The sequence below is a fragment of the Hyaena hyaena genome, unplaced genomic scaffold, assembly GCF_003009895.1.
Source record: "Hyaena hyaena isolate Hyena2069 unplaced genomic scaffold, ASM300989v1 scaffold_717, whole genome shotgun sequence".
Classification (NCBI taxonomy): Eukaryota; Metazoa; Chordata; class Mammalia; order Carnivora; family Hyaenidae; genus Hyaena; species Hyaena hyaena.
This window is the reverse complement of record NW_024081353.1, coordinates 490,990-508,018: the sequence shown is the minus strand read 5'-3', so window position 1 is coordinate 508,018 and position 17,029 is coordinate 490,990. Positions and strand designations below refer to the sequence as shown.

The following is a 17,029-nucleotide window of genomic DNA, read 5'->3' as shown; positions in this document are numbered from 1 at the left end:
CAAGGTGGGTCTGTGGACTCATCTGTGGTCATTTTTGTAATCCTTGAAGGCAAATGAGAATCTACATATTATTTCCTCACCAGTACATGCAAACAACTACAGGGGGAATGGCAAAGTGAAAATACCTAACTCTGATTACCTCCCGTCCCTTACCTCCAACCAAGATGGTAAAGTAGAAACTCTACCATAATTTGTGAGGATTTGCAGATTAGTGCCAAAGGATGCAGAGTTGTAGCTCACCTCATATCCCATTTCCATTTACTTAACTGTCACCTGTAAAATACAGAAAGACCATGTCAGTCTATCATCACTTAACAAGGTGAGGACAATAATGGCAGTTGCTGTGCCGTCTATGGAATTCTTCCCAAAACACACAGCCCAATCTGTGCATTCACTGTGGGAATACATGTCTGACAAATATGCTTTTTTTTCTTCACATCCTATCCACAAAAATAGTTTGCCTTTATGTAGGAAGGATGCTGGAATCTACTCCTTATATTGCCCAAGGCATATTTTAAATTTCCTGTTCTCTGTCACTAAATAGTACTCAGGAATTTCTATCATTAGCTGAACATCAGATTGGTCCCGAGTAGTGACAACATCATATTGACTGGATTTGGTACACAGGAAAAATGAAATGCTCTAAATTGTAAGAAACATAGATCCCAAGGCATGGGATAAAAACTTCCCAAGACACTGCAGATAGCATATATGTAAACTTTCACATGATATCCATGTAACATAACAGATAAGTTTTTGCATCTCACATACTGCTATTAAAAAAAGAGCCACATTGCCTGGTGGGTGTACTTGGACATACTGATCAGTCTGGGGAAAATTGCCAGTTCTAAGTGAGTCCCAGAGTTCTGCAGTGATCACGTGTGTGGCAAGCTTATGAATTCCCAGCCCTTATTACACAGCAGATCCTGTAGTGTTTTCTGTAATAGATTAAAGTGCTGGGGGTTTGGGGGGCACCTGGTTGGCCCAGTCGGTTAAGCGTTCAACTTCAGCTCAGGTCATGATCTCACAGTTGGTGAGTTCGAGCCCCGTGTCAGGCTCTGTGCTGACAGCTCAGAGCCTGGAGCCTACTCTTGATTCTGTGTCTCCCCCTCTCTCTGCCCCTCCCCCACTTTTACTCTTGCTCTCAAAAATAATTAAACATTAAAATTTTTTTAAAAAATAAAGTGCTGGTTTGTGTTCTCACTACCCAATATGAGAATCATAGTGTACAATTTTAGGACTATGGAGCAAATATTCCACATACTGTAAAAACTATTTACTGCTTGTAAAGTAACATCTTTCATGATATTGATTAAAACTAATTATCAAACCATAGGATATCAAGTGAATCTGACCAGAGCTGCCCTTCCTGCTCTGAAATTTATTTTATCCACTGAGTCATAATTTTGTGTGAATGTGGTGGCAATCCATTATATGACAGAAATAGCACATTTGGCATTCCATCTAGGAAGATCCAGAGGAGAGAGTTTGGTTATTAAAAAAAAAAGAAAAAAAAAAAAGGAAGAAAGAAAGAAAAGGAAAAAAGGCTACTCTGAGGACAGAGATACATTTTTTAAAAACTTTAAAAAATGCCTTTAAAAATTTTTTAAAAGTTAACATATGCATATAGCAAAAACAGAATGAATAAAAGAGAACTCAGAGCAGAAGAAAAACATCTTTAACAGAAAAAGAAATCTGAGTAATACACATCTTCTCCTTACTGTAGTCTTTTTTCAGGAAAAAAATACTAAACAGATTTAAACATTTCTTAATGTTTATTTATATTGAGAGAGAGAGAGAGAGAGAGCAAGCATGGGGAGAGGGAGAGAGAGAATCTCAAGCAGGCTCCGTGCTGTCAGTGCAGAGCCAGAAACGGGGCTCAAACTCACGAACCATGGGATCATGACCTGAGCCAAAATTGATGTTGGACACTTAACTAACTGAGCCATCCAGGTGCCGCCGATTTATAACAGAAAAACAATTTAAGCAACAAACTCTTTGTGGCAAAAAAGCCACATGTGACAAAGAGCTTCTTGCTCAAATTGCTCGTTTTATTTTATGATGAATATTAATTATGCATTTTTTCTAATCTAAGCATTGTTGATTTTATATTTAGAATAAACGTATAGAGAAGGCACTTTTTATTATAAAATAAGATGTTCATTTTGTATTATTGATATCATAAAGACAGTGATGAAAAGGAAAATAATAGTGATATTATTTTACATAATAAAAATTCAAGGATACCTAGTTAAGATCCCAAGCAGGCTCTGCACTGTCAGAACAGTGCCCTGTTTGAGGCTGGTACTCACAACCCGAAATCAAGAGTTGTATGCTCAACTGACTAAGCCACTCAGGAGCCACATAAAATGTGTTTCTTCTGACACATATATGATTTGCAAAATCAAAGTTTCACTTGCTAAACAGTGATAATCCTTTAAATTTATAAAGTCTTTTTAAAAATGTTATCTTAATGATAACAGTTTATTTGAAATTATATTTATACTGTGGCTCTTAATTTTTCCTCTATGAATCATTTTTTGGGGTGGGAGGGGGCTATATTTAAGTTTAATGCTTTATATTTAATGCTTTATATTTAAGTTTAATGCTTTTCCTTGTATATTCATATTATCCTCAAATATTTGGTGATTACTAGATGACTGCTCAACTTGAACACATATGATTATATTTATGTGTAAATTAATATCGGTCTCTAATTATGCTGGCTTCTTTAATCGAGATTTTGGTAAGACAAAATGAGACCTGCTTCCTAGTAACAAGTGGAGGTAGCCCACTTATTTCTCTGTTCTTTAGATAGTCATCATTTATTAAGACATTGATTTGCTTCTCCAAACCTGAAACCTATGGTGAAAGTCACCGTTTTCTACATTCTCATTTCAGACAACTCTAGGTGTAACATAGGCACATGTAAGAGATAACTTTTCCCATCCTCCTCTTCCTTTCCTTTCCCCCTGCTTTTTTAACTTTTAATAAGGGAATTTTCATTTTATTTATTTATTTTTTATTTATTTTTGAGAGAGAAATAGAGACAGCATGAGCAGGGGAGGGTCAGAGAGAGAGGGAGACACAGAATTCACAGCAGGTTACAGACTCTAAGCTAGCTGTCATCACAGAGCCCGATGCAGGGCTCAAACCCATGAACCATGAGATCATGACCTGAGCTGACGTGGGATGCTTAACCAACTGAGCCACCCAAGTGCCCCTCATTTTCTTTGCATTTACTGACTGTGCTTGAAGCTTATTACCACTATGGCCCTTTCTTTTGACCATGTGTTCTTTTTTCCATTATTTGGATTTATTAGTTTTCCATCTTCCAAGAATGCTTTAAGACCTTCGATAAACCAGTGGAAATTTTTCTTTCTTATCAGTATTTTTGAGGAGTGATTACCTAATTTTATGGCATTTCAAGACATTTTAGTTGTTTAGTTTTCCATTTTCATTCAAACTTAAGCCTTTTTATTTCAAATATTGTATGATTCTATGACACTAATACTGTTGAATACACTTTTGTAATTAGATTTTGAAATTTATGTCTAATGTATTATGCTTATAAAATAGCTCATAGCTAACCCACCTTTCCAGAAAACATATAAAAAAGCTTTTGAATAGTAAGAGATTATCTAATTTCTCTAAGTATTAACATTTTGTATTCTAACTTCAAAAAACTTGTTCACTTAATAAAATGTGCTTGAGTTAAATTATCACTTTCTCCTTCAACTCCACAATCTCATATAATTTTAATACAATGGTATAAAATTTCTCACCAACAGTTTTCCATGGACACGTTGCAACTTCTCAAATAATACTACTGCCAATTTTACTGAGTGTTAGTAGTTGAATGCTATTTATGTATCAACAGAAACATAGTAATTTAATTGAACAAAGACACACACACCTATAAGATATCAATTTCAAATGAATGTCATTTTTTTTCCATAGCCAGTGGGGTCTACTCTATAACCATATCACAGCTTAGGTGCCATGTGAAGAGTTCTTTACAATGGAGTTAGCAATATTGTTATGAAAGCTCTATGAAAATACAGCCTTAGCTTCTTGGTGAATGTTTTAAATATTAAATTACTTGAATTTTAATTGATTTGAAAGAGTTAAGATATATCTAAACTTCTTATTAAATCCAGTCAAGACTGAATTAGAGAGACTGAGATAGTAAACATAATTCAAATCAGGGTTCCACCTAGAATATCAATTCCAAAAGGTCTGGTACTGATAAGTTGTATTTAATATGATTAATCAACTCCTCTATGTTTTCCTTATTACGCAATAGAAAAAAATAGCTCTGATGGTCTTTTTTGAAGTTTAGTTTTTAATCTAAAGGAATTCTACACACTCTATATTTAAAGTCACCTTCTGACCTCCTGGTTCACAAAACAAATCTTAAAAATAACAAATTAAATTATTAAATATTTCCAGTATAGTTATAAAACAGATTAAAAATGAATTTTAATAAAACTTTAAAAATAACACATTTATTTAAACTCTATTCTCTTTTTCATTTACATTCTCATTTCATTTTACATGTATATGTATGTATGTATGTATATGTATATATATGTATGTATATATATATATATCTGGTTCTATGGCTATTCCCCATCTTCTAAAATAAAACCAGAATTCAAAGTAAGTTTCAGATTTTAACAGAGGCAGACGTGTGTGATCACAGATAACCTAAGTCAACAGATAAAAACTGCTTCAAATCCAAGGACAGAGGAACATTTCAAGGAATGAATTTATAAGTTCCAGTTAGGTTGTAGTATTTAATTCCATTTTTAAACATTTTCTATTTAGAAAAATAAATCCTATTATTACAAATGTATGTAAATAGTGCACAGACATGGAAAACTAAGTTTATATACCAGAATTTTAACTTTTAATCATAATGTAGGTCCTCATTCTTCTGAATAGAGGTAATTCCATTCATAACAGACTATTCTACATTATTTGTAAATTAGCTCCTGTCATGATATTAGATACATACTTCACGAACTTGGATAGTGTCACACAAACCAAGTTGTTAGATTAGACATGTCCGTTAGCAATCCATCACAGCATGAAGTGATGTATTTGGAACTGAACATGAGCAAGGTCACGGGGCAGAAGACTAATACTGTTAAGATTGAAATAATCCCCAAACTACCTATAGATAGAGACCATGTCCAGAATAGGAACTATTCTGCACAAAATGCACAGAAGGGAGGGTGGCCTAGATACATAAAGAACAAAATCAAAAATAGTTTCAGGGGCACCTTGGTGGCTCAGAAAGTTAAATGTGGGACTCTTGGTTTCTGCTCACATCATGATCTCACAGTTGCTGGGTTCAAGCCCTGCTTGGGGCTCCACAATGACAGTGTGGAACCCGCTTAGGATTCTCTCTCTCCTTGTCTCTCTTCCCCTTCCCTGCTTGCCCTCTCTCTCTCTCTCTCTCTCTCTCTCTCTCTGTGTGTGTGTGTATGTCTCAAAAATAAATAAATAAGCTTTAAAAAAATAGCTTCGGTATTCAGCCTTTGGACTAAGATAGAATGTCTGACCTCGTTCCAAACTAACTTGAAGACAAGAAACAACTGAATCATGGTCCACTGTAATATTGTCTATTAGTAAAAATTAGTATATGGCAAAGGTTTATTATCTTAAGTTCACATAACCAATACCTTCTGTAATTCTTCCTGATTTCGTCTGTGATGAAATGGAACTGTGCCATGATCTGACTGTGATATGATGTAACACTGGCATTGTTGTAAAACTGTATAAATAAGTCCCATGATAGGTAATACTGATACTGACTATCAAAACGTTGGAGGATTAAATTAAAACCTTTTTAAGATGTAATTGTGATGGAAAATTACTGGCCTGAAGAAGAACTCATTTTACCTAAACATTGGCTAATCTCTATGCTAAATATTCCCACATAAGTATATCAGAAGGTATAAAGATCTAGGGAGAAGTAATTAAATGGCACAAAAATAGGAAAATAGATGTAATAGCTCTATAGAATTGATTCTTTAAATCTATCTCTACACTACCATAGCTCCTCCAAATAATAGGAACATTCATACTGTTACTAAAGCTGTATCTATTATATCAATGCTATACTAAATGTAGATACCCTAGAAACTATAATCATTTTTGCTATAATAGAATTTAGTCGAGGCCCAGAGGTTGACTCTATAGGAAAGAATTAACTCCGCATGGTTTGATCAAACCCTTGCATTCCTAAAACAAACTTATCTCAGGATGGGCCCTTTCCTGGCTCCTGAGATATGAGCTCTAAGCCCTTTCAGGATTATACTTGGTATGAGTGCTTTTGTGTGCCTGAGGCTTCCTAGCAGCACTAACGTTTGTTCCAATCGTTTATGCTAACATTATGATTTAGGGTGAAATTCTGCTTTTGTATGCCTGAAAGCATTCTGCCATGTGGTATCAGTTTGATCAGATAGTTTATGCTAACAATATAATTTATGGTGAATATTTTTGTTCTGAGGGGCTGGAGTCTGAGTAGCTGAGGTCAGTCATAAAAGAGCTACATGCCGGGGCGCCTGGGTGGCTTAGTCGGTTAAGCGTCCGACTTTCGCTTAGGCCATGATTCCCGGGGTTCGTGGGTTCGAGTCCCGCGACGGGCTCTGTGCTGACTGCCAGCTCAGAGCCTGGAGCCTATTTCAGAGTCTTTATCTCCCTCTCTCTCTGACCCTCCCCTGCTCACGCTGTCTCTCTCTCTCTCTCCTAGAAATAAATAAAACATTAAAAAAAATTTAAAAAAAAAAAGAGCTACATGCCTACATATATGAACCCCCAAAAAACTGTGGATAACAAGACATGGGAGAGCTCCCTTGGGTGGCAACAATTTGTATACACTGTCTCACTTAGTTGCCGGGAGAAGTAACTTCCAACCACAGGGACAGTTAGGAGCTTGTTTCTCCTAAATGTTGTTTCTTCTGAATGTTGCTCAACACACTTTCTCCCTTTGCTGATTTAAATCTGTATTCTCTCACTATAATAAACTATAACTGTCTATAACAGCTTTTCTGAGTCCTGTGAGTCCTCATAGATTCTAAGGCAAGTCTTGTGGACCCGCAGCCTATAGCTCCTCACTGATCACTTCCGCTTAATGGCAGAACAATGTTACTGTTCTCATATTTACAATTCAGTTTAGAAGAAAAATAGGTCATTGTTCTTTGAACTTTTTATTACAGTGTAGTATCTAAACCAGAATTACCATTAATCTTTGTGTCTAAAAAATGCAGTTTCTAAAAACAAAGCCAATGTCCTCTAGAATTTAAAACATACCAAAGAACTAAGTATCTGGATAGTAAGGATTGATATAAACTCTCAGGATATGCCAATATGTAGTCAGCATATTTTAAAATAAAATTTAACTCCAGATTATTATTTTTTTTAATTTTTAAATGTTCTATTTATTTCTGAGAGAGAGAGAGACAGCGTGAGCAGGGGAGGGTCAGAGAGATAGGAAGACATAGAATCTGAAACAGGCCCCAGGCTCTGAGCTACGTGTCAGCAGAGCCTGACACAGGGCTCAAACCCACAAACCGTGAGATCATGACCTGAGCCAAAGTCGGACGCTTAACCGACTGAGCCACCCAGGTGCCCCCAGATTATTTTTATATAAACCCAATTTGGGCAATATTTTTCACACTCTCAGGTAATGCATGAATATTTTGGGGATGAATTTCTTTGTTGCTAAAATACATATTTTTTTATTATTGGAAAAAATGTTGATCTTCACAGTAAAAATAATTAATTACCTAGTTGATTTCATACTATATATCAGGTCCTGGGCTAAATTCTTCACACCTCTTTTAGTCATTTGCTCTAGAAACTACCACATATTTGGGGGAGAAATAAAGAAACATACAAACAAAAATTTCAAAAGTTCCTCAAAAGCCACATCTCTAGTAAATTGTAAAGCTGAGTCTATAGTGTGTGTTTGTTACACATGCATGCTCGCATCCAATAAACACTCTAACCTGTGTATGGGGTGATGGTGTAAAATGCATACTTAGGCATCTCTTAGACAATCAGAATATTTCAAATTCCTTTGGAAACAAAGCATTGCAGTATTATAAATAATTTCCCCTGTAAAATATGGCACTGCTTTTTTTTTTTTTTACCTTATTACAGGAGAGAAAGGATACAATTTAGAGGCTTACTTGAAGAGGAAAGGCAATACATGTGTGTTCTTAGTTCTTGACTACTAACTAGTCAGTTCTGTACTAATGTTATATCTTTCAGTTTATGTAAATAAGAATACACTTTATCCACATGAAATAAATAAGAAAAAGGTTAGGATTTCATTAAAGGCATAACCACTCTATATCTACATATTTGTTGAAATATATTCATTTGGTAACCACTATTTTCTGGATATTTTTGTGGCAACTGGGAATGCGATTGTGAGATAAAAATGGTAAATGGTAACAGACTTTGAAAAATAGAGTTTTGCGGAGAGGTAAATGTAATATATATATATGAAATACTCAAGAGGTAGACTCAAATGTTTAAATAATTGAACAAAAGTAAGTGGAAGGGCAGTCAACCTGGAATGGAGAAGGCATATGAAGGATTTTAGTATTTAATGAGAAATTAGGTATCTTTCTTTAAGTCATGTGATATATGTTGGCTTTCATAGCCTATTTAACCTTATGCTAAAAGACAATGGATTCATATAAAGTGTTTCAAACAGTGTCATAATTAATTTGCATTCATTCATTCATTCAAGTAGATATTGTCTACCACATTCCAGAACACATGGTAGTTTTAGGAATAAATTTTAAAATATACACTCCTGGGACACCTGGGTGGCTCAGTCGGTTGAACGTCCGACTTCAACTCAGGTCATGATCTCACGGTTAATGGGTTCGAACCCTGCATTGGGCTCTGTGCTGACAGCTCAGAGCCTGGAACCTGCTTCAGATTCTGTGTCTCCTTCTCTCTCTGATCCTCCCCTGCTCATGCTGTATCTCTCTCTCAGATGTGTATGTGTGTGTGTGTGTGTGTGTGTGTGTGTGTGTGTGTATACACATACACCTAGTATTTTTCTCCCTAAAACCATCATTCACTTTTTGCAAAGGAAAACCATTAAGAGATTAAATCTGGAGATTATCATTCAGACCAACTCCAAGGTGAAGTTGCCAGTATAAATGTTGACTAGAATTTCTTTATTTTATTCTTATTACTTTAAAAAAAATTTATGTTTCTTTTTGAGCAGGGGGAGGGGCATAGGGGGAGTGAGACACAGGATCTGAAGCAGGCTCCAGGCTCTGAGTTATCAGCACAGAGCTAGACATGGGGCTCAAACTCACAAACTATGGGATCATGACCTGAGCTGAAGTTGGAGGCTTAACCACTCAGGTGCCCCATGAGTAGAGTTTCTTTAAATGTGCTCTTTCCCAAATCCAGGTTAGCTAGTTTGGAATGCCCCAAGTAATGTTTTCAATCAATTGAATATTAGGCAGTTATTAATGTGTTCCTACACCTTCCTTACAGTTCCTTACCCGCAGCTCTTGCTTTTCTTAAGGTGATAAAAAAAGCTTTTGAAAAATCAGCAAGAGTTTTTTCTTCAAGAAAACACAGGTAATGACTCTCTCAAATTTTGTTTGATAACTAATATTAGTTTCTGGAGAAAACCTCCCAAGGGGCTGTGGTTGTTTCTGATTTCCACTGCCCCCTCTCCCTTGGAAAATAGTGGTCAAAATTCATTTCTGGGCAACTGCTAAGATCTTTACTGCCACACCTCATCAATGGAAGAAAATTAAAGACTACCATAAAGGAAGAGCAAGAGGTAGGGAATATTGTCAAATTCAGCTTTGAGGCCAGAATTCTAACTCTAACATTCAAGTTAGCTTACAATTTTATAGTGTCTAGTTATATAATTACAAGAGAACCATCTCAACTTACAAAATTCAGACAGAATGAGATCTCCTTTTGCTAGGCTAATTATAACTGCTATTTAAGGATTTTTCAAATATACATATCTCTAGATAATTACTTGAAGATGCTGCCAAATTCAGAACATAAATGAAATTTGGGGTTTTTTTAAATGGCGTAAAGACAGTTTTATGGTTTGCTTCTTATTTTTATATTCACAAGACAAAATCAAGCTCCTTAAAATTATGTTCTTCATAGAAATAATGGTTTTCTGACTAAGAGTCTTCTATGAATAAAGTATGTTTTTTCTGCTCTCACTTAACAATGCTCATCCTGAAGAATTATGTGACACAATTTAACCAGGCAGACAGTAGAATGTGACAAAAATATTCTTGCATTTTAACCAATCTGTCTGTGTAATTCTTTGAATCCTTTTCATTTTTCCATTATTAGAGATAAGTGCCTTTGTAACTGTGTTCTCAGAAAAGGTAATGAATACCTGTGCCTGATCTGAATTATGAAAAGTCTGTTATTTTTCTCATGAAAAAATATGAAAAGCACAGTGGAATTCTGTTACAATAGTCAACCTGGACAGTGTAGATTGCTCTTTAGTGAACACGACATGCCAATAGCCCCCCAAATGCCAATCTTTAATAATTCAGGAACTTCCAAAAGGGGATATTGCAAAGAGAATATCTTATATAGAATATGCACTTGCTAGATACATTATTATGAATTCTAAATGGAAGTCTCAACACCTGTTAAGACCGAATAGCTCTCAAAAGTTTTGAGAGACATTATCACAGAAATGTCAATGATTATTCATGTTTTAAAAATCTTAACTAGCTGGCTAGTTGGCATTCATGTGTCTAAGGCAACAACATTTGGGAAGAAAGAGGCCAACACTTGAAATCAGGTAATCACAAGCAAAATAACTGATTTGAACTTTTTGTTATTCTTGGCAAGGATTTTATTTCAGCATGCAGAATTATGTGCAATCTTGGTTTTAAGGAATATATTTTAACAAATTCCTTTCAAGGAATTGTTTTAGAATAAAAAATGTTAAGTTTCTTCAGTTGAATGTTTCTACATAGATAATCATGGCTATCTCTCATCTTCTTCTTTACCCAGCAGGCTAGTCTGTGAAAGTCCTTCTCATGAATGACAGAAGAGCAAGAGAGTAAACAGCCACACACCAGCCAGGGCCAATCGCCAGGCATGTGAATGAACCCATCTTAGATTATCCAGTTTCCATTCATGTGCCAGAAGAATGGCTCAGCTCAGTCAAGCACAAATTCCAACCCCCCCCCAATTCTTAATACATAGTAATAATCATTCTAAATTGGAAAGTGTTTGGGCATTTTATGCAACAATTGATAAATAAGCCAAAGATAAATTCATAATATAAATTATAGACCCTTTATTTTTTTAAGCGGGGCTCAAACTCACAAACCGCTAGATCATGACCTGAGCTGGTTGGACACTTAACCGACTGAGCCACCCAGGTGCCCCAAATTATAGATACTTTAGAAAACAGATAAAAGAAAGAGCCATCATTCTAGATTTAAAACAAAGTTTAATGGAACTTTCTATGTAATAAATTCTATTCTATTGACTATCAGTGAATACCAAAAACATTTTATCCCTTCTATTTAGATAGCTACAAATGTGATATAAAAATATACTATTTTTAGGGCTCCTAGGTGGCACAGTAAGTTAAATCTCCAACTCTTGATTTTGACTCAGATCATGATTGCAATTCATGGGATCAAGACCCACTTCCTGCTCTGTGTTGATACCTGGAGCCTGCTTTGGATTCTGTCCCCCTCTCTCTGCCCCTTCTCTCTCTCTCTCTCTCTTTTTTCTCTCTCTCTTTCTAAACATAAATAAAGATTTAAAAATAAATAATTTTCTCTTATCCTATATTATAGGATAAGATTATATTACACTATAAGTAATCTATGAATTTAAATACATTTTCTTTCCTGGTAGAATTTCCAGTCATTGATATCTTAAGGAGTAAAATCTGGCCCCTTCAAAACCTTATTACTGTTGGCAGGCATAAAAACAAAGCACTAGGCTCAGTGTGCAGGTAATTGTACTAGATGCTTTTTATTGCAGAGATCAGAGAAAACTCAGCCAAGGCCATAAAGGTGGAAAATCACGATTGTGTGAAGGCTGGTTTTCTATGGGTCAATCAAGTTGTTACTTTGTGTGTAGTCCTTTGAACCACTTCCACCTTTGGAACAGACAGTCAGGCTTTCAGTGGTCTCAATTTTGATGTCAAAGGTTAAATTGATTTGGAATTATCTGGTGCCCTGGAAGACAGAGTTGTAAAGCCACTGCTGTGAAGGTGACGAAGTTAATACAACATGGAGAATGTCACATATAATACCGGATATTTAGGGAAAAAATGCTCCTGAAAATATTAGGACTTCTAAATGTAAGCACCATGCCTCGCTATTTGAGTCATCTTATAAATATACACACAGCACATATCATCTCAACATGAAAAAGAACTAAATGCTTATTAAAGAGTTAAAGAAACTTCAAGCTTTTATTTATTTATTTATTTATTTATTTATTTATTTATTTATTTTTTAGAACCTTCAAGCTTTTAGTTCTTTTCAAAGTTGAAACAGAAATTATGTTTCTACTTGGGGAAGGGATAACATTAGTTCAGGCCCAAATACAGGAGTAAGAATATTAGCAAGACTGTGGGAGTGGATCATGCAAGGCCAGGATGGCAAGACTCTAAGATTCACAAAGCCGAAAACTGGACAAGTTTCTTTTTCATGATGGATGCCCATCATCTATCACTGTACACGATAAATAGCAATTATGACTAAAACTTATTATTAATGAATGACTTCACTGAGAAGCAAGATTTTATTCATTTTTTTAAAATAAAATCTGATAAATAGCAGTTTGGTTTTCCTCCTCTTTTGAATCAATAGAGGAGAAGTTTTAAAGTTCAAGACATTTATTATTATTTTAATTCCCATTTTAAAAGTAAGTGCTACTCTTAATTTTTAAAAGCACAAAATATCTCATAGATGCAATGGAACTGTAGACCTACATGTAAATCAAGTTGAAATAAGCAGAGATATATTTGTTCTGTATTTTCATCAAAATTCCACTGTAACAAATGATTTAGGATTCAGAGCAATAGACTAGATCAATCATGAGTATGTATCTACCTTACTATCCATATCTACATCTCTATATTTATCTGTACTGTGTCACACTTATTTGGATAGCTAAACATGTATTTGTATATGGGATGTATATATTTAATATATTAATATTTATATAAAGATATGAATTACCTATAAATAACAATAAAGTAACTTACATTTTAATACTTTTTCATTTTCCTAGAAGCATCTCTAATGATATTATTTCAATAGACTTAGGAATGTCATCACCACCTTTGGATAATGCCATTTGTTAGTCTGTAACAGTATTTCTATAAATCACTGAAAAATCATATGTAACATTTTACACTGTAAAAATATGAATGTAAACAATAACCAAATTAGCATAATTAACTAGTAAAGTTAACAAAAAGAGAAATTTATAACAAAGTGTCACAGCAATGACAGAAGGACCTAAGATTCAAATGTCTATTCCAAATATTTGGTAGACTATCCCCTTTCACTTAAGAAATTTAAGGGATGAGGGTGCCTGGGTGGCTCAGTCAGTTGAGTGTTTGACTTCAGCTCAGGTCATGATTTCACGGTTCGTGAGTTCAAGCCCTACATAGGGCTCTGTGCTGACTGCTAGCTCAGAGCCTGGAGCCTGCTTCAGATTCTGTGTCTTCCTCTTTCTGTCTCTCCCCTGTTCATGCTCTGTCTCTCTTGCTCTCTCTCAAATAAATAAATAAATAAACATTAAAAGAGAAAAAAAAAAAAAAGGATAGAAGATTTCCTGGTTGGTAGAGCCTGAGTGGCTCAGTATGTTGAGTGACCTGACTCCTGATTTTGTCTCAGGTCATGATCTCAAAGTACACAAGGTCAATCCCCAGGTCTGGCTCTGCACTGACAGATTGGAGCCCTCTTGGGATTCTCTCTCTCCCTCTCTCTCTCTGCCCCTCTTGTGCATGTGCTTTCTCACTCTCCCTTTCTCTCTCTCAAAATAAATAAGTAAACTTTAAATTTTTAAAAAAAAATTCCAGTTGATTTTCCCAAACACCAACATTATTAATGTACATATGTCAATAAATATCAAAACTATTTTATTATTTCTACTTAGAGAGTTACATGTATGTTATATTAAAATTCACTATTTTCTCTTATCCTATGAGTGACTTTGCCTCACAGTGATTATTAACCCTATGTTCATTTGTCAGTTTCATCTATTTTCCTCAATATATTTACAGAAAACAAAAAATAAATCAATTATTTTGATTATAGCAACATCAAGCATGTATAAATCTTTAGATAGCAATATAATTGGTAGATTATTCCTACAAAAATTTCAAGACTTATTAACATTTTGCTCTTTTAACACAAAGCGATATTTATTCTTTTTAAAGTGTTTGATGCTAGAGAAAAAGAACCACAGTGAGAACATTAGTAACAACAAACATCAAATTTGATTATCCATTGTGTTAAGAGTATTCTCTCCACAATCTCTGGAAATATTTTATATGAGGAGTGACAATTGTAATTGTAGTGCTTGACCTGATGTCACTTACATTGTCAGAGGTGATATCCTCTAAAATAGACATTTGTAACAGAAGCACTAACAAGAACTATGGTTGTCGCAAAGCAGAGATTTTACCTGAAGTGATCTTGCTGAGCTTTTATAAATCAATTTCAAGATTAGAAATGGAAAATTTTCAATTTTCAAAGCATAAAACCATATGCTTTTAGCTTTATGCACATGTATCCACTCAACAATGAGTAACCGTGAAAAATATTTCAAAGACCCACAAATAAGCTATCATTTTATATCTATCTTTATACATAAGCAAAAAGGGAAGTTATTTTCAGAAGCCATAAAACAGGAGTCAAAGTACATTTCTAAAAATCTAGTTTAAAGAAAGTTTAGCTATAAAGCGCAAATTACTTTTGTGTTATTAAAAAATAGACCTACGGTGCTCAACTATAGAAAATCCCAACATAAATGTAAGTACTGCTTTGAACAACAATAAAGACAGTCTACCTGTGTTTTCCACTTGTGCAATTAACATAACCAATACTTTGCAACTGTAATTATTAAAATCCTTTCAGGTGATATTCCAAGTCCAGTATTTGCATATCTATCTCCTTTGGGAAAATAAGAGGCAGGAATCACTGACCGAAATAACCCATCTGCTTCAAAGCCTCTCTGACAAGAATGCATAGTATCATGTATCTGTTACTACTCTTCAATGTCTTCAATCTCCTCCTCAGAAACAACCACACAACACTTCCATGCAAGTATCTGGTATTAGTTTTTAGTCAAGTGACATGAAAATTTCACAGTTTATGTCTGAAGATATGCAGTTTCATGGATACTGTGAACAGCTTTCGATATTGAAATTAAAGAGACCTATCTTACAAGAAAATGTTATATATTTTGTTCTATTTTGTAAATTAAAATATCATATGGCATTTATATACCCTAGAGTTATAATTTAAATGAAATTTAAATATCTATTAGTATTGCTCAAATAGGAAAAAAGTTGATATACTCTAAAAATATATTTTATTGAAAACAAAGGAATGACTGTTGTGCCTTAAATAAATATTTGAAAGGCAATTGTACAAGTCCCTAATAAACTACGTGGTGCAGAGCATAAACCAGCCTTTTGAATACTGAGAAGTAGCTTCATTTAATTAAAACTTTAAAAATTGCTGGTCCATAAAACTCTAGACTCAGGAATCAATACTCATATGTATGATTTATTTTTAACGCCACACAGAAAAATTGTTTCCCAAAATGTTGTGTGAATTTAAAATGCCTCTATAGGAAAAATATATTGTGACTAATTAAAGGAAATTTCTAAAAAAGCAAATAAAAACTCTTAACCTTAAAAAAATATATAAAAAGACTTGGCAATGTATCAACATCTCTCATTGCTCTACTCCATGAATTGATGTAAATAATACCCTCCCCATAAATGTAGAAAGAACTTAGAACAGCACCAGATTTTAACAAAAAATAATATGTATTTTCCACGAATTCCAGAAATGAATCTTTAGCATGACAGTCATGGACTATACTGAATCCAGTTACCAAGGCCAAGAACAAAAATCTTCTTAGGAAATGTTTCAGTTTTAAAACAGATAAGTAAAAGACCGTATTGATGAAATCTCAACAAAACTCCTTATGCAAAAACAGACCAAGAAAAACATGGACATCTATGCATGAGATTTTGTTTTAGCTTGTAGATCACCAACACTCATAAATTCCTAGAAGCTTTTGCTTGAGGCATACTGAGCCATTCTGTAACATTTTCTCAAGGGCATCTTTTGTGCATCTTGGGAGAGAGGTTTGCAGCATGGTGTTCCCTGCCCCCCCAGTTGCTAAAACAAACAAGTTATACTGTAAAGCAAAACTGTTTAATATATCCATATTAATAATTAAGTGGTAAATAATTTTACACTTGATCTTAGCCAAAAGGCCAAGAAGTGATGTGTGGTAAATAAATTTAAACTTTATTTTTGAGAGAAGGAGAGATTGAGAATGAGCAGCAGAGAGAGAAGGAGACAGAATCCCAAACAGGTTCTGCACTGTCAGTGCAGAGCCCCATCAGAGCTCATTTTCAAAACCGTGAGATCACAACCAGAGGCAAAATCAAGAGTCAGATCCTTAACCGAATGAGCCACCCAGACACCCATCAGCAAATAATATTAGATTAAAATATTTTTACAGATAAAGAAGGTCGCTATAAAATGATACATGTGTTTTAAATATGCTGTACTCAAAACATAGCCTGAAAATGTAAAAAGTAAACATAAGTAGAAGTGCACGGATAATTGGGAAAATCCTTCATTACAGTGGGAGATTTAAACATAATTCCCATAAATTGGCAAATAAAGCAAAATTAGCAAAACAGTACTGAACAACATAAGTAAACAAGTTTGATATTGCCAACATGTGATAATTCTGCTTTCAG

At 34.5% G+C, this 17,029-nt stretch overlaps 1 pseudogene; it reads right to left on the bottom strand.

The window, feature by feature from the left end:
- Positions 1 to 16,390: 16,390 nt before the first annotated feature.
- LOC120220673 lies at positions 16,391 to 16,546 on the bottom strand (annotated as a pseudogene).
- Positions 16,547 to 17,029: the final 483 nt, after the last annotated feature.